The sequence below is a fragment of the Ptychodera flava genome, chromosome 15 (genome assembly GCF_041260155.1).
Source record: "Ptychodera flava strain L36383 chromosome 15, AS_Pfla_20210202, whole genome shotgun sequence".
In the NCBI taxonomy this organism is placed as follows: Eukaryota; Metazoa; Hemichordata; class Enteropneusta; family Ptychoderidae; genus Ptychodera; species Ptychodera flava.
In genome coordinates, this window is record NC_091942.1 from 16472265 (window position 1) to 16496436 (window position 24172).

Genomic DNA, 24172 nt, shown 5'->3' on the forward strand with positions numbered 1-24172 from the left:
GAGGTGTAATTCTTCAAAATTGGCGGCAAATTTACATTTTCAAGTCTCTTCTGTTTAAATTCAATGGCAACGTCATTCCAGGCACCCGCATGTCTCTGTACTTTTATTAACTCCCGGCCCTGGTACCAACTATTTCCGATCGATCAAACGCATCACCAATCGAAGGAAGGAAGACACCACGTACAGGGCGAAGACTGCACTTTAAGAAAACTGTATTTTCATTTTCTGATGTTGTTGCACATTTTTAGAGACACCGGGATGTATCTGAAAGCTGAGGACAGCTTTCTTAGTGAAACAGAACGATGTCATATCTCTATCATTTCCTTATGCTGGTATGAAGCCATTCTCATGTTTCCCTCATTTCCAATGCCCGCAACCTTGAACGTGAGAAAAATTCCTCACATTCCCCTCCTTTACCTCCAAAATAATAGAACAAAAGACCTGTCGACACATATGCGGCACAAAGATACCAGTATGAAGATTTGATAGCCGGGTATTACACGTTCACACACCCAGTAGCCTATGATCGGAATTCAAGACATTTCTCATCTATCAGCTAAATTATTCAAAAAAGTGTTTAAAAAGAGTGAAAGAAAGACTGGAAGGAGAATTCCGGGAGGCACTACGCTGGCGTGTAGATCTGGGTATGACCCCGTAGTTAGAGTAGTCTTAGTTTTTGACTTAGTTTATTGTTTAGTTTAGTTAGGGGCATCCTGGTGTCTCTCCCTTAGCAGTAAAATTGCCAACCACCGCATATCTTCGTCTCCGTGTGAGTATATGTTTCCCCAGTATTTCCCAGCTTAAGTTCCCGTGTACCTCGAAGCTAAGCCAAGCGAGTAAGATTCCCCGACGACCAAGAGATCTGCCTAGACGTTCCCCACGACCTTCCTTTTTTTTATTTTGATAAGGGTATCAATAACCAAATAGAGGACCAGTTGGCTGTGGTGTCAATAGCCAGGAGAAGCCGTATACGGCTATTGCCCTGTTAACGGATACAGATTTGTTACTGAATATAGCTGTACGTGCGCGACATCGAACAACGCTGCTTGAAATGCGGACAAATTTTATTAATGTTACATGCATGGCTGTTTTTGCAGCTTGTACTCTGAGTCGTGAATACGGCTTTTAGTATTCATTGTTACACTAACAGTCGCCTACTAAGATGTGTTTTCGTCGTTCTTGCACGCGTTATTTTCAAAAGCGTAATCTAAAAATGCGGACAAACATTAATTTTTGCATATTAATGAGAGAAAGATGACGTAAACCGTGAATAGCCCTATTGACAACCGACTAGGCCGCACCAGTAATCAGGCTTTGGATAAAACAAAGGAACGCGTCAAACATTATAAATTATAGTATATTATAAACATATAGACAAGATATGTGCAATGACGGTTCCAAGGTTGGCTATTTATTCTTACCTTCATCAAGAATCGTCTGCTGTGATGCCAAAGTAGACAATGTACCAATAAGTCTCTGGGCTGTGTCTTTTTTATATGACACATGAAGCGGTGACCATATATTTTTCGCTCACCCTGTCCCTATGGCAAAATTTAAATATCAAAAGTCTGCTGGGTATGTGGTTGTTTTTAGAACACTCATACGCAATGCAACTACTTGCATAGCCATACTATCTAAGTTTTACCGAACTAGTGATAAAATTAACAGCAATTACTTTTGATTCCACAATTTTTACCAACGTCTTTACTCACAGAGCGAAACCATATTTTGAAGACGAACATCATTTTTCAATGATGATTCTACAAATACCTAAAGCCCAGTAACTCGGTGGTTATTGGCCTCTGTCTTGTCTTGATAATGTATGAATCACAGTATAGGAGCTGGGTGCGTTGAGGAAATAAATGGGACTAAAGATTTCACCAGCTTACGATGTGCTTGTGGCCCCTATTGTTTTAGACTCATTCCTTGCCCAATGGTGCGCTCAGCGCAGTTCGCGCGGACACAAAAACTGCCAGAAGCAGTCACCTAACAATCGACCTTTTTCCGGTTATCCCACAATGCATTGCTGCGGCAGTGTCAAATACCGTATTCATACTGAAAACAACAAAAACATACTGATTTTGTGTTGTACAACGAAGTGTTCTATAAAAATGACACGAATATACAATGCCAAAAAATGCCTCTTGTATTTTATATTCATTGCCGACGAAAATATATAGTTCAGTGTGAAACCTGCAATAGTGTTCTATGAGTAACATACCCTGCGTATACCCCACGGCTGAATAGTTCTGTGACTGTATAATGCACACTTCGTATACCGTATACCCTAGCGCCCACTGAATAATGGAACCGGTAAAAGAACTATTCAAAAGCAAAACAAACCAAACGCCGGTGATCGTCTGATGTGGAGCGCGAGTGTGCATGTTCAACCAGGACTCTGTGTTAAAAATTTTGCTGTTAAAGACAAGTGCAGTGATCTGTATTTTGCGAGGTCAGTCACCAACTATTAAGATGCAGGAGGCGGTAAGTGTTTTACATGCGGCCTTGCTCCTAAGTTCAACGAAGTAAAGTTGAATCTTAGGGTATTCAGTAGCCATTAATGATAATAAAGAAATATGAAAATCATTATTGTACTTGGGCCTCAGCCCAAGTACATTTGTTTTCATTCCGTGGGAAAAAACTCTGTAAGGGACTGGACACAAATTACAGGGGGGGGGTGGGCCGGTGTTTTTTGGGGGTGGGTCGCCATTTTTCGCGCAAGCATTTTTGAAGGGTCATAAAATTTTGTGCAAGCCTATGGGGGAGGGTCACCTTTTTTCATGCATCAAAGCTGAAATTGCATGTGCACGTTATGGAATACTGAAAAAAGAAAAAATACCTCCTGGCACTTTCATTTTCTGCCATTACCATTTTCGGCGCGCCCTTCGGGCGCAAATTTCAGGTATAATAAACAATGTGTTGATGGTCCAAGCAGCCACATTGATTTAAGTTGTCATGATTTCTACTTATTCAACACTATTGTGCATAACTGTCCCCTATAATGACTCTTTCAATAACAATTTGGGAAATTACTTATTTGACATCATTCTCCATTGACAATACATTGGGTATAGGTCGGTGTCAAACGTTCATGTCGCTGTATGTACATTTTTTAATTTTTTGAGGACATTGACAGAATACAAACTGTTCAGAATAGTGCATAGTGTCATCAATAACAACTGGAAGCTTCAGGTCCAACAACTTTTGAATAACAATTTAGGATCAGATAACCTATGAGTTATTTGTAGTTTCCTCATAGCCTACAATGTATAGTGAATCAACATTTTGGTGAAATTCCAAAATCAAATTTCTTGCACAACCATTGACTTGAAACCACTCTAGTCTAATCATGAATATTAATACTAATGATTAGGTGTACATAAATGCACAGGTTTACCAAGTTTTGTATTGGAAAAAAATTATTCATAGTTTCATCATAGACTGCCATGTATAGTGAATGGACATTTCAGTGAAATTCCAAAATCAAATTTCTTGCACACCCATTGACTTGAAACTACTCTAGTCTAATCATGAACATTAATACCAATAATCAAGTGTACATAAATGCACAGATTTTCCTATTTTTGTATTGGAAAAAAATTATTCATAGTTTCATCATAGACTGCCATGTATAGTGAATCAACATTTCAGTGAAATTCCAAAATCAAATTTCTTGCACAACCATTGACTTGAAACCACTCTAGTCTAATCATGAACAGTAGTACCAATAATTGAGTGTACATAAATGCACAGATTTTCCTATTTTTGTATTGGAAAAAAATTATTCATAGTTTCATCATAGACTGCCATGTATAGTGAATGGACATTTCAGTGAAATTCCAAAATCAAATTTCTTGCACACCCATTGACTTGAAACTACTCTAGTCTAATCATGAACATTAATACCAATAATCAAGTGTACATAAATGCACAGATTTTCCTATTTTTGTATTGGAAAAAAATTATTCATAGTTTCATCATAGACTGCCATGTATAGTGAATCGACATTTAAGTGATATGCCAAAATCAAATTTCTTGCACAACCATTGACTTGAAACCACTCTAGTCTAATCATGAACATTAGTACCAATAATTGAGTGTACATAAATGCACAGATTTACCTATTTTTGTATTGGAAAAAAATTATTCATAGTTTCATCATAGACTGCCATGTATAGTGAATCGACATTTCGGTGAAATTTCAAAATCAAATTTCTTGCACACACATGGACTTGTAACCACTCTAGTCTAATCAAGAACATAAATATCAATAATCAAGCATACATAAATACACAGATTTGCCAACTTTTGTATTTAAAAAAAATTATTCATAGTTTCTTCATAGACTACAATGTATAATGGATCCACATTTCATGCGAAATTCCAAAAACAAAGTTATTGTACACAGATGCACGTGTTACCACCCTCTTCTAATCAAGCACAATTATGTCAATTATTCAGGGTCATATATACACAAACAGTGCATATTTTAATTCTGAAAATTGTTTTTTACAGTTTTGTCATAGACTCCCATGTATAGTGGATCAACATTTTATGCGAAATTCCAAAAACAAAGTTATTGTACACAGATGCACATTTACCACCTTCTTCTAATCAAGCACAATTATGTCAATTATTCAGGGTCCATATATGCACAAATAGTGCAAATTTTTAATTCTGAAAATTTTTTGACAGTTTTGTCATAGACTCCCATGTATAGTTTTGTCATAGACTCCCATGTATAGTGGATCAACATTTTGAGAGAAATTCCAAAATCAAATATCTTGTTCACATGTGCACTTGTAAACAACCCATGCTAATCAAGTATATCTATATCAGTTATTAAACATCTGTATATGAACAGATATAGCTAGTTTTATACTGGAAAATACACGTTCGTAGTTTTCGTATAGTCGACTACATGTATAGTGAATCAACATTATCGATAAAATCTAAAAATTACATTTTTTGTACAGGCATGCACTTTTTACCTGCCACTTCAAGCAAAGTACATTTACATGAATTATCACACACATATGATTTGATATTTTTTGGACAACGCGTTATATCGGCCACATTTTGCCTTCCTTTCGGGAGGGCGACTTAAAAAGTATAGCAAGTCAGAAGGGGGTCTTTAACACATTGCGGGTTTTTTGGGGTGGTATTGAGTAACAGGGGAGGGTCACTTATTTTCATGCACGGATAAGGGGTAGGGGAGGGTCACTAATTTTTGTGCATGAACTTTTGAAGGGTCACTATTTTTTACGCAGCGGTTTTTCGAAAAACACCGGCCCACCCCCCCCTGTAATTTATGTCCAGTCCCTAAGGTATAACCATTTCTGGCTGAGACCAGGGAGAGCAAAATGTCTTGGCTTCATCTTTCTTGGCATAATAAATGGCGTAATGATGTTAACTGAATGGAAGTGCTGCTCTCAGCCAGTCTTGAATAAGTGAGATGTGAATATTAATGCTTCTCTATCTGAGTTTTTGCCAAAAATCTTCTGAATATAATCAAAATGTGCATCGAAATGCAACAATTAATGCACCCTCCGTTTCCTAGGCGATGGCACGACCCTTGCTACACCCACTGAACGAGCCAAAGTGGGAGGGGTAATTTCAGTTTGGTCGAACAAGAGGGCTCGAGACCAGAATTTAACATTTAAACTTGAAACATGTTTCATCGCTGACAGATATGGACCAGTGTTAATCAAAGCAAAAGTGTAAAAAGGAAAGGTTTTATATCCCGGACACAATGAAAAACATTACGACTGGAAACTGCACCCCCAGTTGAGATAGTAATGCCCACAGCGATGGAGAACACGTATCCTTGAGCTGAGAAAACCAGACCATCATTTCGAAATAGAGCTGCAGATTCGAGAAGCTCGTTCAAAATAGCTAGGTACACCCCACACGAGTTTGAGGGCAAATTTCGCCTCCTTCATATAGAAATCGTACGTTTGTTTTTCCAGGAGAACACACCATTTGACACAAAATTTGCATGTAAAGGGGTCGCCAGTAAGCACGTGGTCAAATCTGGCATAAGAAACAATATGAAATGTTGGGTAAAGCCAGTCCAAAATAAACTGATTTGAACTTTTGTGTTTTGTAATTTATACCACTGCAGTAACATTACCTTTTTTGGACAACATCACACAATGTAATACGTTTTGAAACTGAATACTCCGACGTATTCTGTGTCTCCTTTGCTAAAAAATACGGTATTCCGATTACCATGTAAGGAGATGATGACGTCAAGACAGATTTGTAGTGCGTTTGGTCCTGGATGGTGCACGAAGTTTTGTCAAGGTAGCTTGTGTATTTATTTTCTAAATGGGAGAGATTAGGGTCGATCTAAACGAAGGCCGAAGAATGTTATGATACTCTAAGCGAGCTGAACTCTAACGCGAATGGTTGGATAATTTGGAGGATGTCTAGAATGATCTCGTCTCATTAAGATTATTTGGCGGTCAGTATTGAATTTCAACTGCGTCACAAGTTTGCGAAATGAATATTCCGTCGAACGGTCAACGAACGATATTTTAGAAATCTGGAGACATGGCACATCGCATTTTTATTTTAGTATTTTATATTTTACAAAAGATTTAAGAAGCAATGATTTTGTCAAAAATTCTGAAAAAAATATAGGAAGATTTGATCGGGAACACATTTTCACTTGGGGTCAACTAGCCCTGCGTACGATGCTGTGTGTTCCGCTACAGCTAATCGCCCCGCTCACCACAGCCCTGCAAAGACCGTGAACCTTACGTAGGGTCGGTGACTTCAAATCCATTTTGGGATTTGACGTAAAAAGCCAAATTACTGCCGAAATTCAGCGTTCTTGGGCCCAAGTCGTATCCCAGCCTACCTCAGCTACTCGATCGCTTCCAAAAATGACAGTCTTTTATTCACTTCTCGTAAATAACCGTCGATGTCGGCAACTCTCTCGCTAGCCCTGCGTACGATGCTGTGTGTTAGCTGTAGCACATAGCATCGTACGCAGGGCTAGGGTCAACATGGGGTCGCAGCCATGTTGCCTCAAAACTTATTTCTGTCTGCACTCTAAACTCAAAAATGTCGGATATGAACCTGAAAAATCTATGCAATTTTGTCAAACTTCGGCGAAATTTCAGCCTATAGACAAAATTTCATCTAGGTATTAGGTAAATTTACTGAAATTTGATCGACAAATAATCCTGAGCTTGAACGTGACAGCTCGCCTTCTCCGGGAAGTCAAGTATCCAGCTGCCCATACACAGTTGCCAGGTTTATGAGATTGTTTTCAAGCGACGGCGGCAGACCGTACGGGGCTCTGGATATGAACCTACCGCCGGTGTAGCTGTGCAGTGTAATAACTGTTGCGTTGTTTTTAGTGCCCCGGACGAAGTCCTGGGGGAGTTATAGGTTTGGTCATGTCAGTCCGTCCGTCCGTCCGTTCACGCAGATATCTCAGACATGCCCTGGTCAATTTCTTTCAAACTTTGCACAAGAATAGTACCCGACCCCATACAGATGCACGTCGATTTGTTTCACAATGCGATCGAATTTGGCCGTGTTAGAGGACTTTTTAGTTTACACCTCCATAGACTCCCATGTATAAGGCAGTTCTCCATAGACTCCCATGTATAAGGCCAAGAAAAATAAAAATTTAGTTTCTCATCGTATTCATATTGCCTAAAGGATGCAGTGACACAGTTTTTTGTCCCCACGGATAAAGTCCAGGGGGCTTATAGATTGGGTCATATCCGTCCGTGAGTCCATCAGTGAGTCCATCGGTTCACGCAGATATCTCAGACCTCTTTGACAAAATATCATGTGACCTTGGTGACCTTTGACCTCAAATATACATTATTGTCCATAACTCAGTAACCACAAGTGCTAAACCTTTCATATTTGGTGTGATGGGACACCTTATGACGCCACATATTGTACCTCATTAATTATGCGCATATCTAATTTTTAGCGAGCCAATAGAGCTAGAGGTCTGATTTTTGGTATATAGGGATATGATTTGTTTGACAAAACGTCACGTGACCTCAATGACCTTTGACCTCAAATATACATATTTGTCCACAACTCAGTAACCACTAGTGCTACACCCTTCATATTTGGTATGATAGGACACCTTATGACACCATATATTGTACCTCATTAATTATGCGCATATCTTATTTTGAGCGAGCCAATAGAGCTAGAGGTCTGATTTTTGGTATATAGGAATAACTTAGCAATACAATTATTATGACAAAATGTGACGTGACCTCTATGACCTTTGACCTCAAATATATATGTATTTGTCCACAACTCAGTAACCACAAGTGCTACATCCTTCATATTTGGTATGATAAGACACCTTATGACACCACATATTGTACCTCATTAATTATGCGCATATCTAATTTTGAGCGAGCCAATAGAGCTAGAGGTCTGATTTTTGGTGTATAGGAATAACTTAGCAATACAATTATTTTGACAAAATGTCACGTGACCTCAATGACCTTTGACCTCAAATATATACATTTGTCCACAACTCAGTAACCACAAGTGCTACACCCTTCATATTTGGTATGATGGGACACCTTATGACACCACATATTGTACCTCATTAATTATGCGCATGTCTAATTCTGAGCAAGCCAATAGAGCTGGATGTCCGATTTTTGGTATATAGGGATAACTATAGGGTAGAAATCTAAATATGCCCATCTAAATATTAGACATCTACCATCGAGAACAAAAAAAAATTGCTGTAATTTGAATATTTAAGGAGTTTAAGCAATTTCCACTATAAATAAAGAACCCCTGCCTCAAACTCCACAAAAGTTGCTAGACATATTTTGCTGTTGTCATGCCATTGCTTCGTTTAATAACCAGTTAATCAAATGCCTAATTGACAGGAGGAAATTCAAGACCATATTTGAATAGTAGTATATATTGTCCTCAAAATTACTCTATCACGGCCCAAGTACTCATTGCCTTCAGCAATACTGCCTTGTTATTATTATTATTAGGGGCCCAAGCCGACCGGCTGGGACCCTATTGTTATTGCTCAAGTTCTACTACTTCCTCTTCTTCCTCTTTTTCTTCTTCTTCTGCCGATTCTTTGTCGACCTAGATCCCTTAAACGGCTGAACAAAAACTTCTCAAATTTGCAGGGCAAGTAGGTATGAATTAGTACTCGTGCACCTGACCCTTGAAATTTTGATTGGTCACGTGACCTGGCGGCCATATTGGATTTTCCAAAAACCTAAAAATGGCTTGTCCAGAAGACCTAGGGGTCTAGTCGATTTGAAATTTTTTGTATAGTAAGCATGACCTAAGGTCTTTAGAATTTGCAAATAAAATCGCATGCGGTCACGTGACCTTGGCCGCCATATTGGATTTTCTGAAATAGTCATTTAATCTTTAAAAATCTTCTTCTCCAGAACCGAAACATCGATTAAGCTCAAATTTTACTCATGCCATCCTTACAGTGATCTCTTTCAAGTTTGCAAAAGACATTTTGATTGGTCACGTGGTTTGGCCGCCATATTGGATTTTTTGAAATCACAATTTAATCTTTAAAAATCTTCTTCTCCAGAACAGATTCACCAATTGAACTAAAATTTAATAAATGTCATCTACAGTGTTATCTATTTCAAGTTTGCGAAAAGCGTTTCTATTGGTCACGTGGTTTGGCCGCCATATGGGATTGCGCAGAAAATCGTAATTTAATCTTTAAAAATCTTCTTCTCCAGAACCAAAACACTGATTAAGCTGGAATTTTACTCATGTCATGCTTACAGTGATCTCTTTCAAGTTTGCAAAAGGCATTTCGATCGGTCACGTGGTTTGGCCGCCATATTTGATTTTGTGAAATCACAATTTAATCTTTAAAAATCTTCTTCTCCAGAACCAAAACACTGATTAATATGAAATTTTACTCATGTCACCCTTACAGTGATATCTTTCAAGTTTGCAAAAAGCTTCTACATCTATCATCGATAGTGTGATCTCTTTCAAGTGTGCGAAAGGCATTTGGATCGGTCTCATGGTTTTGCCGCCATATTGGATTTTGTGAAAAATCCTAATTTAATCTTTAAAAATCTTCTCCTCCAGAACAAATACACTGATTGAACTAAAATTTTACACTTATTTTACCTAGTGGTAGTCCTTTAAGTTTGCGAAAGGCATTTTGATCAGTCAAGTAATTTGGCCGCCATATTGGATTTTGTGTAAATCACAATTTAATCTTAAAAATCTTCTTCTTCAGAACCAATACACACATTCAACTGAAATTTTACTCATATCTTTCAAAGTACGAGCACTTTCAAGTTTGCGAAAGGCATTTGGATCGGTTAAGTCGCCCCAATGTTCATAAGGCTGCAGTTTAAAACCTAGTCAGTCAGAAGATCGATTAGTGATGTATGTTATATTGTACACTTGAAAGTCAAAGACGGCACGACAGATTGCAATGCCCCCTGTCAAATTCAGCTAGCAGTCACACGAACCCTAATCTCGGCCCCTTGTGTAAGGCGACTTTTGCGACCAGCTTTTGTACGCCAGGTGACCTTGTCGAGTATACTGCGACGAGAGTACTTAGAGGAGTGTGCCACTAGCTTTAAGGGTGGCCGACCGGTGCGATCGACTGAATGGCACAATTACTGGGGTCTATGCACAGCTGATATGTGAGTGTCAAGGACCAAAAATGAAGCTATTCGGGTATTTTTATATGTAGGTGTCTGAATGCACGCTCACTTCTTCATCATGATAAAAAAAGACAGATACATGACATTGCAAGGTGTGGTGATTTGTTTATGTTTCTCTATCTGACATGCATGGAGTGGCCCTGGTGTGTTGTGTAACTGAGAGCATGTAGCTGATTAAAAATGTAAACAAGACCACATCAAGTCCAGCCGTTAATGTCGTAAAAATCGCTGATACATATCTATTGAAACAGCACCTTGTTACAGTAAATTTACCAATGATTTTGACGATGAGATACAGCTGGATATTGATACACTACCTAATTAGGCTTGTCAGTTTGCTGGCGAATTTACCCTTTTAGTGGTCAACTTTACAACTTTGCGCCAACAGACAGACTAAAACAGCAGGTGACGCAGCAAGATGTCTGTAAACTAATTTACTATGTAGTATGTTTATATCTTTACAGCAGCTATCAGTTTCAATGGTGACACACACAGAGACTGGTTGCCAAGTTTTACAAGCAGTTCAAATTCACGGAGAGGTGGTAAAAGAACGAACTTACTGCAAATTTAGACTCAGAGGACAGTGTTCTTTGTAGTTGAATATCAATAAAGTTCATGACTTCAAAAATAATAGAGTGATGTGTAAAATGAACAAACTTTACTTTGAACTGCTTGTAAAACTTGGCAACCAGTCTCTGTGTGTGTCACCATTGAAACTGATAGCTGCTGTAAACATAGTAAATTAGTTTACAGACATCTTGCTGCGTCACCTGCTGTTTTGGTCTGTCTGATGTTGGCGCAAAGTTGTAATAGTTGACCACTAAAAGGGTAAATTCGCGAGCAAACTGACAAACCTGATTAGGTAGTGTATCAATATCCAGCTGTATCTCATCGTCAAAATCATTGGTAAATGTACTGTAAATGAAGTTCTGCAGCTTGATCGAATTTCGCTGTAATTGCTTTGTGCAGTTGCATGCCCGGTCTAAGAGATCGCCGAAATTTACCCGATATTATCAGGGATTGGGGGACTCTGATATCGATACTGGACAATAGTAGAATGACTTGCCCTGTGCTTCGGTACGCCAGATCTGTGAAATCGTCGATATTTAATTGGATGTTTATCGGCAATTTGGGGACTCTGATATCGATAGTACACAATACTAGAATGACTTGCCCTGTGCCTCGGCACGCACGGTCTGTGAGGTCGCCGATATTTACTAGATATTTATTGGCGATTTGGGGACTCAAATATCGATACTAGACGATGCTAGATTCTGTCAAATCCCGGTTAAATATCCTATATATATCGTGACCTTGCATTTCTGGTCAAACCCGACTTCCAAGGACTGACTCTAACTTCGATACCGAACGATACTACATTCTGTCGAATCGCGGGTTTATATCCAATATCGGAGAAGTTGGACGCTCTTGCCATTGTTCTAGGTCTAAATAGGTGCGACCTGGCATCTTATGTTTGTTTGCACAACTTATTATAGTGGAAACACTCAGTAAACATCCACTTCCTTCGGCGTCTTTGCCTGCTTTGTTTTGTGCGCGACTTCCGCGCTGTCAGTAACTTTACCAGGGCAGGCAATGGCTCGGAAATGCGCGATTTGCGCAATCGCGCAGGCGAGAGAAAACCATGTCCACCATCGTAAATTATGCCGGTTCCATCACTGTTACTAATGAATCAAAAATAATCCTTATATCAGCCATATTATCGAAATGTTTTATCATTTAATTGTCTACTCTTTGAACAAAATAATTTGTCGCTTTGTCGTACGTCGGCCGATGACTGACGGCAGACTTCTTTGGCATGCAACCAACATAGTGGGTTGATAGCGTTGGAATTTGACAAAAGCTTAAATGAGCATGCCAAAAAGTTTACAAGAGCCCCCCAACCTTCCCCGATCCCCCCCCCCCCCCCCCCCCCCCGTGTTTTATAGTCCGGTCATTGTACGCTTTCGGTAGTTTCGAGACATCCGAACAATGCAAATGCATTACAAATGCACGGTACGATGCGCCTAGAGTTGATTGAAGTCGGTGAAATGTTAAAATTAAAATAATTTTTAAAATCGTAGTTTCTTCGGTGTCTCTCTTATATCCATGCATACCTATTTGGAATTAGGCAGCGCAGGCTAGGTTTCCTAGCAATGGAATGCGTTAACTGAGTCTGTGCAGTACTGAGTTAGTTTCAGTCGGGGATTCGATATATATCGGACATTTCACCACCTTACATGTACATGTTTTCATAAAACCGACTTCATGGACTGACTGTAATTTCGATACTAAACGATACTAGATTTTGTCAAATCGCGGGTAAATATCCGATATATATCGGAAATTTCACCGCCTTACTGTTCTGGTAAAACCCGACTTAATTCCAGCATGCTATTTTTTACATCCATGATTCCAGGGACTGACTCTAACCTTGATACTAGGCGATACTGAATTCTGTCAAATTACGGGTAAATATCCGATATATATCGGATATTTCACCACCCTATAGATCTAGCCGAGCCAATCTAACTTCGATATTGTATAATCTAGTAGCCGTAAATATTGGATATCATATAAAAAGTGCAATGTCGCGGTGTCTAACTCCTTCGTGTAGCGCTCATCCCGCCCGCTATCGCGTTCACCACACTCAGGTGTCTCACATCGCCTTCACCCCACTAAAGCATTCACAAATCACAGTTTACGATGCAGCTAGAAGGCAGCTCCATTTTCATACCAGTTCAAAAGTAAAATACTCATAGACTTGAGATATTTGTGCATGTTAGACTTTCGATACATTCGCTTTACGCTTGAATTTAGCATGGAGCTTTAATAATATTATATCACTACATAATTTTCTAACTTTCTTCCTGTCGCTTTGAATGGTGTCATTTTGACCAAACTTGGCGAATAAAATCCTGACATAATACCATTTAGTTTACACTTTTAATAAAAGGGTGTTTGGCTGTAGGTGACTGTGTGATTATGGATAATTGCGCTTTCCACCACGCGCATCTCCAACTACTATTGCGGAAAGTCTACCGTGAATTTGGAAAGTTAGGTAACGGCAAAAGCATACGACTTATTTTACAAAGTAGAGCGAGTAAGGCACTCCTGAACGGCGAAATGTTGGTGGTGTATTGCTGGCAACAAGACAATATCTTTACTGACGTTAGGAACTTGTGTTGATTGGCTTCCGTAGAGATGAATTCGCGAGATTTTTCAGTGTATTGTGACGTGATATCGGAAACAGATTTTCAGAGAAGGCGCTCGCTCGTCTGCCGAGTCAACGTACTTCTGCATTCATATCGTGCAAATACGCAATTTTTGTTGCGATATTTGAGCATTAAACTTGATCGTCAGTGAAACAAAAAGATGGTTCTCAATATCAAAACATTATGTATTTCATATTTTAGGGTTCTGTTTAAGTAATAGACATGAACATTTGGATTTATGATCCATGATTTCCGCGATCCGTGGCATGATTCAAGCTGGCCGTGAATACGCACTGATTTTTTTTGTGATGACCCCTGACCCAAGTGTCATCGATACGTTGTGCGCGCTGTCCGAGCATCGCTTGCTAAAATTCATGGAGCTACCAAAGCTCCATGCTAAATTCAAGCGTAAAGCGAATGTATAGAAAGTCTAACATGCACAAATATCTCAAGTCTATGAGTATTTTACTTTTGAACAGGTATGAAAATGGATATCTAATTCGTTTGAAAAACTGGTGTGATGAAGCAGGTTTCGTGCTGTTAAAGCGCGACATGTATAGCGATTGCAGGTTTGTTACCAAGGCTGCGTTCACAAAAAAAAAAAAACGGTTAGGGGGGCTGGAGAAATTCGGGAACGGTGATTTGAAAATTTTGAGGGTAGTAGAGAGGGAACTTGAAATATTGCCCCACCTGTAGGGGCACTTGAAAATGTTTGGTTTCGTTTTATGTTTTACATTTTCCGATTCCAAGTTTTTGTAGGTAATTAAATGAACAATGAATACCATTTTTATGTCATTCAAATGTTGTAATGTCAGTAATAATTTAACAGAATCTACAACCATTTTGTCACATTCCATGACTTTTAACTATCTAAACATTTGTGATTTGTCGTATAAAAATCAGACTTGAGCCTAGTAACAGGAGGGGGGGCACAAGCTCCAACCGTTGATGATTTTTGCAATATTTCTATCCAATATATCAACTACAGTTTCTTGCTGTCTCCCTACAGCATGCTCAAACACACAATGTTCAGTTTCTCGACAAAGCCAGTATACATAAATATGTATATGGTGTTAGTTTAATTAGAGTCCAGACTGACAGTCAGTTGTCAGCATTGGTGCATGTTACACATACACTGGCTGTGCTAGCAAGCTGAATACTGGACAGTTCAACATGCTGTAGAGAGTAGAACACGAACGCAGTTGTATAAACTGAACATAAATATTGTCAAAATTATCAAAGATAATACCGCTACTGCCTATGGGCAACTGTCACTATCAGATACTGCCCTGTTACTGGTACAGTAGTGTCACTGTTACTGCATACGTGAGCAGTGACAGAGAGAGCTCTGACTCTAATGTACATGGTAGTTGAAGAATAGTGTGTGTCAAATGACGCTCATGACAGTGAAACATTATACCTAAACAAGATCAGGCCAGAAAGCAGTACAAGGAATAACACATGGAAAAATTTTTGAATTCTGGCATATGAGAATAATCAAATATTACAAACAAAAGATGGAGTCACCATGCTTGATTTTCTAAATTTTCACATTCTTGTCATAAAATTATACAAAGGTAAAACTTTGAACACTAAAGATGAAATGAAAAAATATATGACTAAATGGAATTACAACAAAATTGCAATTATTACACTCAAATTTCAGAGATGAATACATTAATTTGATGGAATATTTCAGCCTTCCAGTATTGTCAATTTTGAGTAGCATCTAATTCATATATGTCTTGTCCTTTTGAAAGACATTTTTGGTCGCTCACCGTGCTCAGTTTCAGACTCCACATTTGATTTTGCGCAAATCGCAATTTATCTCTAAAATCTTATTCTCCAGAACCACAACACTGATGGCAATGAAATTCCACTTTTGTCATTCTTAGTGAGAGCTCTTTCAAGTTTGTGAAAGGCAATTTGATCGGTCACGTTGTTTTGCCGCCATATTGTATTTTGCATAAAACATATGATTACGATTGAAACAGACAGTAAATATGAGATGATGTTCAAAATTCTTCTTTACAAGGACTTGACTGTTTTCAAGCTGAAATTTTGCACATAATAAAATCACTGCACAAACTGGAAACCATGTTAATCGCTTGGGCCCCGCCAACGCTGCTTGCAGCTTTAATTTATTATTGTTGTTGTTGTTGTTGTTGTTGTTGTTGTTACAAAGAAATATGGAAAATATGAAAATTATTATTGTTGTTGTTGTTGTTCTTGTTATTTTCATCATTATCATCATTATCATTATGAAGCACCATTGGCAATGTTGAATTCCTACTAAAAGTTCGCCAGCCTAGCGAAAATTTATCTGGTAGATAGAGTACTAGCGAAAAGTACTCTATTTGGTAAATACAGTACAACAATATATCATATTTTCCATATTTCTTTAACAATTTTCATATTTTCCACATTTCTTAATAATAATGATAATAATAAATAATAGTAATAATAATTTTCATATTTCTTTATTACTGAATACCTATGGTTTAATTTAAAAAGAGATAATGATAAATTCCGATTATCATTGACAAATATAAATGTTGCTGAAGGAATAAATATACTGTCGCAACTGTAGCAGGAAGGTGTACAGGCTTTTTGAGTCTGTCATCTGCATAAGAAGTCAAATTGCACAAAATGTCATCTAAAGAATAGCTGAAAAATCTTCAGCATTTAACACTGCAAAGAAACATTTAAAATGCATTCCTCCTGGCCACGGTCCGACACCAACAAAAATACCATCACCGTTACATGTAAATGCACATAGTGCAAGAAGGGCCTTATAGTTTGATTAGTGTGAAATGTCATCACCCAACAGAGGAGCGATGAAAAGGAGCAGGGAGGGTGACACCACCTTATTGGTGATTCATCAAACCTAGCCCCCAGCACCATCTTAATTTCAAACTGAATGTGGGTCAGTCAACATCCCCCCAAAATTGAGAGGGGGCTGGGAGCCTTAATTGCAGCAGGGAGGGTAAATGGACCACCGTTATACGCGAATCGCCAAACCTAGCCCCCAGCGCCATCTTGATCTGAAAGTGGTTCAACACATGGGGGGGGGGGGGGGGGGGGCATGCAGGTGAAGGCCAATGCAGGCAGACGGAGAGCCCTTGGAAAGGCCCACAACCCTCTTCGGCCCTTCCCTTGTAATTCGAATACCCATTGAGAGAAATATGTGCAACTGATATACCCCCTTCTCTTGTAGTTTGAAAACCCATTAGAAAATATGTGCAAATGACATACCGCTAACTAACAGCATGGCCACTAGGATGATCTGATCAAAGAAATTGCAGAAATGCCTGACCCGGAGGGTCAGCAGCTTATCGACCTGGATATCGAGGTCCCCAGCCAGCCAGGCTCGCAGCCGCCGAGTGGAGGGCTGAGGTCCTTAGTGACGCCCAAGATGAGCGGCTTGAGGTCCTTTTGCGACACCAATGATGAGTTTGAAGTCGATGGTGCCACCTTGGTCTTCTCTACCTGGAGTGTGGAAAAAAGAGGATCTGCTTGACATCGGTGACAGAGAAATCGCTGATGGCATATTCACAGGCTGGTCGACTGGCCCTGGATGCTCGCATGACAGACAGAGAAATCGATGATGGCACATTCATTAGGGCTGGTCGACTGGCCCTTGATGGTCGCATGACAGACCAAAGGGCAGTATGCGCACGTCTACTTGCCACTCTCCCTAAGGGTTAGTTCATTCTGAAACTCAAGTTCCTGTGTGAGCAAAACAAAGGCCACTGGGTTGTGAAGACAAGTTTGACCCAGTCTGTACCGAGAGGAAAAGGGGCAGGACGCCATTGGGTCTCTCGGCTAACAAAGCCTAGTGTGCTAACAGGGATCGACGGTGTAAAGTAAAGAAAGCCTTTATTGAAGTCGTATCCCAATTGGGATCTTGATCATAAAGTACAATATTACAAAATCAATAACAAAAGAGTATATAATCCGTGGCAAAACGCGTCCAACAGTTATTCCTCTTTGACATAAAGAAATGAAAACAAGAAAACTGCTGTCGTATATTGTTTTTCTGCTTTTGTTGAATAAGTGAAAAGTAAATGTAAGTTCCTTTTTCATGTTTTTGCTTTTCTCTCCTGTATACCTATTAACGAAACAGGGAGCCCTACTTTCTGCCGAGTGGTCTAAGTGCGTCCATTCATTTTATTAACTTTACAACAAAACGCAACATTGAGAGTTGCAGAGATATTTAAGCTTCTTTTTATAATGCGCGTTCTCATTGGGGCGTGCTTATCAACTCAAGAGTTCGTTATATATCGTGGACGAGTTTGTTATTGTTCTTGGTGGATAGGTTTGTGCATAATTATTCTTAGTTTCGGTGCTTTTCTTTTATAATAATGTTAAATTGCCAAGGCAACCTTTCCTGGAAGCTCTGATTCAGTGATGCCGAAGCAATTGCACAAAGCGCCCTCTTAAGGAAATAATAGGAAAATGCACTATTTTCTAATTTGTCCGAAAAATTTCATTTTAATGAAGATATACAGGCAATATTCATACTGTATAATACATACTCAATATACAGCCACATTGTACAGTTTAATCACAGTCCCTCTATCCACATAGAGGGACTGTGGTTTAATCATAATTCAATAACAAATAGGGCATTAAATGACTCGAAATAGTAGAAAATATAGTAGAAATTGTACAGTTACGACCTGTCCCTCGAACTCAAAACCAAATCCGAAACCGATTCTATGTTCGGTGTCGTGTAAAATCACTACTACCTATGTTTGTCTGCATCGCTTTTGGCGGGAACTTGGCGCGTGGTCTTCCATCTGGCAACATGTAACTTAGTTTAAGTCGGATTAAGGGAGAGTCGCAGTCAACGGGAAGGTATCAACACAAAACTAAATCATTTTACTTATTCTATTTGCCGTAAATCCTGTAACTCAGAGCGAATTGCTTTTGGTGGAATATTTCGACTGAATCACTCAGCCTTCATCAGCTGTTGTGTCATTGGGAAGAGTGCGATGACGTAACAGGTGAACTGATTCAGTCGAAAGATTCTACCGAAAGCAATTCGCTCTGAGTTACGAAAATTACGGCAAACAGAATATGATTCCAGAGCAAGAAAACTATCTTTTTAGTTGTATTTTACTGATTTATACTGAAAGTAGCTACATTTCATTGTTTGCACTGTCGAGTATGACAACTGTTGGTATTAAATGAATCAGAGCTTCCACGAAAGGTTGCCATGGCAATTTAACATCATTATAAAAGAAATGCATCGCAACTACAAATAATTATGCACAAACATACCCACTATGAACAATGCCAATTTCGTCCACGTTATATAACTAACTCTTGAGTTGATAAGTACGCCCAATGAGGACGCACGTTACAAAAAGAAGCTAAAATATGTCTGCAACTCTCAATTTTGCGTTTTGTTGTAACATTCGTAAAATGAATGGACGCACTTAGACCACGCTGTAGAAAGTAGGGCTCCCTGTTTCGTTAATACGTATACAGGAGAGAAAAGCAAAAACATAGAAAAGGAACTTACATGTACTTTTCACTTCTTCAGCAAAAGCCAAAAACACTATATTATAGCAGTTTTCTTGTTTTCATTTCTTTGTATCGAAAATAAATAACTGTTGGACGCGTTTTGCCACGGATTATATATATATATATATATATATATATATATATATATATATATATATATATATATATATATAATATATATATATATATACATAACCGGGAGGGCACATATATATATATATATATATATATATATATATATATATATATATATATATATATATATATATATATATATATATATATATATATATATAGATTTAATCCGTGGCACATTGCGTCCACGTCACTTTCGTTTTCAAGTCATGAAGTCAATTGATAAAATTCGCAGCTTTTAACTTCATTCTTATTTGAGTTTTCGATAACTGATACCAAAAAGATCACATTTTTCGTTTTATATTGTTAGCAGTATAATGATTTTTAACAAAAATGGGACCTCATGATTCTGCTAGTGACTGCAAAATGCGTCCAATGGTCTTCTTTGTCACTATGCAATAAATCATACATAGATATAATGAAAAACATCCGTTTTTCTTTTTTCCGTTTTCATGTCTCCATGCACTGATGTTCGACGTTAAAACACTATATATCCCTTTTTCATTTTTCGTTTTCACGTTTTTGTCAACTGATGTCCAACATTACAAAACTATATACTACATTTAGCGTTGGTTTTATGTTTTATCTTTTTACGATTTTCTTTCCTTTATGGCATGTCAAACTTGTTGTCCAAGTTGCCTTTTAGGGGAGGACCATTTGATATGGGGGAGGGTGAAGATTCGAGAGGGGCCATATTTTCCCCCTGCCAGTCTCACTGGATATTATTTGTTTTCCTTACATGATTCTGGCATTTTATTTTTGGCATTCCTTCTTTCAAGGAATATTTTGTTTTATTTGCGGCCTTGCAGCAGAACACATGTATCTTACATTCGATCAGAAGTGGGCCTGGAAAAATGTACATATGTAAAAACTTTACATAAAAAACAGGATTTAAAATTCAGTTGTAAATGTTGTGACCATGGCATAACTTGAAAAATTTATTGAGCCCCAAAAATTCAAAAGTTCTGCACCAAGGGAATCTGATTTGTTTTTCTTCCATTAGTTTACCATTTGAGTAGTGGAATGAGAATAGTGCCGCCTGGCAAATTTGCATTATGATAGAAACAATAGTTTAAAGTTTAGATCTTAACAAAGCATCGTTTTGTGAATATTTTCAAGTTATAGCTAACTATTAAAGCGGATACATATGAAAGATTAGTGATTATAGGATAAAACCAGATTTTAATTACACCTAAAGACTTTTTGAGGATTTAGGAAATCTAGGGGTTCATGCCTGTATAACAATGAAATGTTGAAACACCTAGTATTCATTGTGTAAATACAGCCTGTACACGTCAAACTGCCTTGCTTTTGTTGTCAATTATAAAGTCTGGACGAAACTTCAGTTGTAAACAATAATAATACACTTACACGTATGCATGCTGTGTTGAGTAGTTCATTACTTGGCATTTTAATCTGCTGTTAGTAGGGAGTTGTACACATGGTAGTTGATGTTACTAACCACAGTAAAACAGTAAACAATTCATCAAATGTGAAGCGGAAACAAGGACCCAACTACTCCAAAAAATCATTTGATTTTAAATGTCCGTCACTTTACTTGTCAAAGCTATCTGTTTGTTTACTTCACAATCATGCAAAGGCCCAACATTATTTATTAGTCACCAAATATTTAGCAAACAATATGCATGCATCTATTGAGAGCGCACAATTCTGAATAAATGAACATATCGAAAGGCCAAGTTGTTTATACTACATATACAGTCCCTTTTCATATTGTGTAGATCTGTTTGGAGCACTGAAAATTGAACTCAAGTTCACCTGTGCATAAGAAATTTACTAGTCTGGCGTTGGCGGCGCTCTACCAGATGTAGACAACACGAATGTCGGGCCGGGGGGGGGGGGGGGTGCCGGTGCTCGAATGACGGCATTATTCAAGACGTTCGCGGCTTTTATTCCATAAACAAACGCATTGATACTATTTTAAGCAGTAATTCTAATTAACAAAGAAAAAAGATACTGAAGAAAATAATTTGTTCATGCCCGCAACCCGCAAATTAGCGCATCCGGACGCATCTTGCTGCATGCAAACACTTCTTGTGCCATAATTAAATATTGTGAGTTCAGGATGAAAGGGTCAGTAGCAGCCACTTTTGATATTTTTTTCAATAGCTTTTACTACTCCCAAAAGCATGTTAAAACACTCAGCTTCTAGCTTGTCAACAGAAACTTTATATTTTGTATTGATGTTGATGTCAGGCGAATTTAAGTCTGGACTGAAAATGCAAGCGTCATCAAACAAGTTTTACACACATACAGAATGTGTTGAAGAGTTTTAATACCGACTGTGTCAGACAGCACGAAACTAGTCTGTACACACAACAAAATACCGCCAAAATATCAAAAGTTACAACTACTTTTCATTTCAGCAAAAAAAAAAAAAAAACGAAAATAAAAAAAAAGTCGCGTCACCGCACCATTTTTTTTGAAGACACTTAGGATGGGAAACAAACTATTTTTTTGGCCTTAGTTTGCCATCTTTTTTGTTTCTCAAGCCATCCTTGGCAGGAAAATTTTTCACTTTATATGCTGAAAATATTTTTCCCAAAATCTTCCAGCCCACCCCCAGAATATCAAATGGTCGGCCCCTTACATCACAAAGCATTCATGATTGACATCGACATCGGGTGCTCGAGAATTTTCCCATGGCACATGCAAATAAAATCTAAAATATGAGTCTTGAGTCTTCAGAGTCGCGGAACAAAATGTATCAAATAATCACACATTTTCTACCATAGCTTGATTAAACAGAGAAGCGTCCCAAGGCCTGTTAAACATTTTTTTTCACTTATAATTTCCCCACTAATGCAAATGCGCAGGTTTACGAGAATGGTTCTTTCACAATGTCTTATTTTCGTTTGTGTACCAGTATTTTTACTGCCTTTAAGTATGTTTAATAATGCATCTTTGTATATGTCCAGCTGTGTTAGAATTTTGTGGGTGATAATTGGGCCATAAAATTGACACAATTTGTTCCGCACCCTTTTACGGAAGAGACTTTCTTAATATTCTCGATTTAATTTTGTATAGCTCATGAGAACACTCCCGAGCGCAACCGATTTCCAAGCCCGTGCTTTTGTTATGTAAATTGACTCTTTAGATTGTTGCAAAAATTTATTCTATGTTCGCCGATGGGAAAACATATACACTGGGAATTGGATCCGGAACACGTACTTAAACATGTGCGAATGACAGGAAAGGGTAAGAGAACGCATACGCATGCAAATGAGCTATTGTTACGTTAGTGTCGGCCAATGAGTGACTGTTACTGGTGAAATTGAATATGCAGATAAGGGTCTACCAGGACTACTTTCGTCCAATCCACACTAGAGTCTGCCGCGGCTGAAGACGTATCGTCATGGATGGGGTAAGATACATCCTCAAATACGGTGGTGACCAAAAATCTTTCCCTAAGGAAGGCCTCACGGCAACAAATGTTGCCAGGGTGTATAGGCTGAAAAGGGAAAGTGTCTATCTTGAAGACGCAGCCAATGTGCTGCTGTACTTCCCTGACGAAAACGGCAAGTTTTCTGAACTACAACCGGGCGTGATATATAATGTCTACGGCGACGGGCTCGAGAGTTCAAACATGCAGCCTGGAGTGTCGTATCAATTTCAAAACGGTAAGCGACGTAGTGTAAAATTTGACATATTGTGCATTTTCAAGAAATAAAATCGGCTAATTTTCATTTTCAAAATGGCACAGGATTATGAAATTTTAGGCTTAGGCTTATGGACAAAAAAAACATAGTATATTTCCTGTAAAATTTAAAGCCTTCGAAAAATAGGGTAGGTTGGTTCCGGGTCGGCGATTTTTTAAATTTTATTTTTTGTTTGCGAAACCCCGAATAGGAAAAAAACTCTTGAATTTTGTACAGTTTGCCCCCAAAATATTTAACAATGGAGAGTATAGGGTCGGCGGCTTACTGGAAACACATGTACAAATTTTATTTGTTTAATTCAAACTTTTTTTGCCAGAGACTTGGTGTCGCATTCTTGATTATGTGTGTACGTTTCTTTTGATCGAAAAAATATCACGTTTTACTAGGCTTACTTTTCAATTTTGCTTGTCATTTCTTAATCGCTGAAGACGTACGTACAGACAACGAGTAATTTAACGCATAAAAATCTCGACTCCATACTAGCAATTTTCTTCTACCTCCATGGTTGACCGCAGCTTCCGTACGTGAATGAATGTGAGCGCGATCGCGATACGTAAAGTTGTTCACTTGACTGTATAGGCCGATGTACGAATATTGATAACGTGTTGCGTATATCGCAACTGATTCCGATCGGTACCGAACACTATAGGACCAAAATCAAAATGGCGTCACACTCACAGCCAAGTTGTAGCTGTCAGATGCGTTAAAAACACTCAAAAACGTTCGGCTTTTAAGTAAATGTAGGACTTTGTCCGATAGGTAGCTAAGCGAAAGGGTACAGAACGTAGGAATTTCATTTGATACGCATGCATTGTCAAATTTCCTACGTGAAGCTGGCTTTAAAATTATCTTACCCCTTCACTGCCAAACACCCCCTCCCCCCCCCCCCCCCCCCCCCCCCCCCCCCCCCCCCCCCCCCCCCCCCCCC

The 24172-nt window shown here is 38.5% G+C and overlaps 1 long non-coding RNA gene across 2 annotated transcripts in view; it reads right to left on the reverse strand.

The window, feature by feature from the left end:
* LOC139151342 (uncharacterized) overlaps positions 1 to 24172 on the reverse strand; it is a 69566-nt gene that overhangs the window by 27161 nt on the left and 18233 nt on the right. Inside the window, exon 2 of one of the 2 annotated variants that reach the window (XR_011556403.1) lies at positions 17153 to 17382. The exons of the other annotated variant lie outside the window; for it this stretch is intronic. This is a non-coding gene — a long non-coding RNA (uncharacterized lncRNA). The remainder of the gene's footprint in view (positions 1 to 17152; positions 17383 to 24172) is intronic. 2 annotated transcript variants of the gene reach the window in all.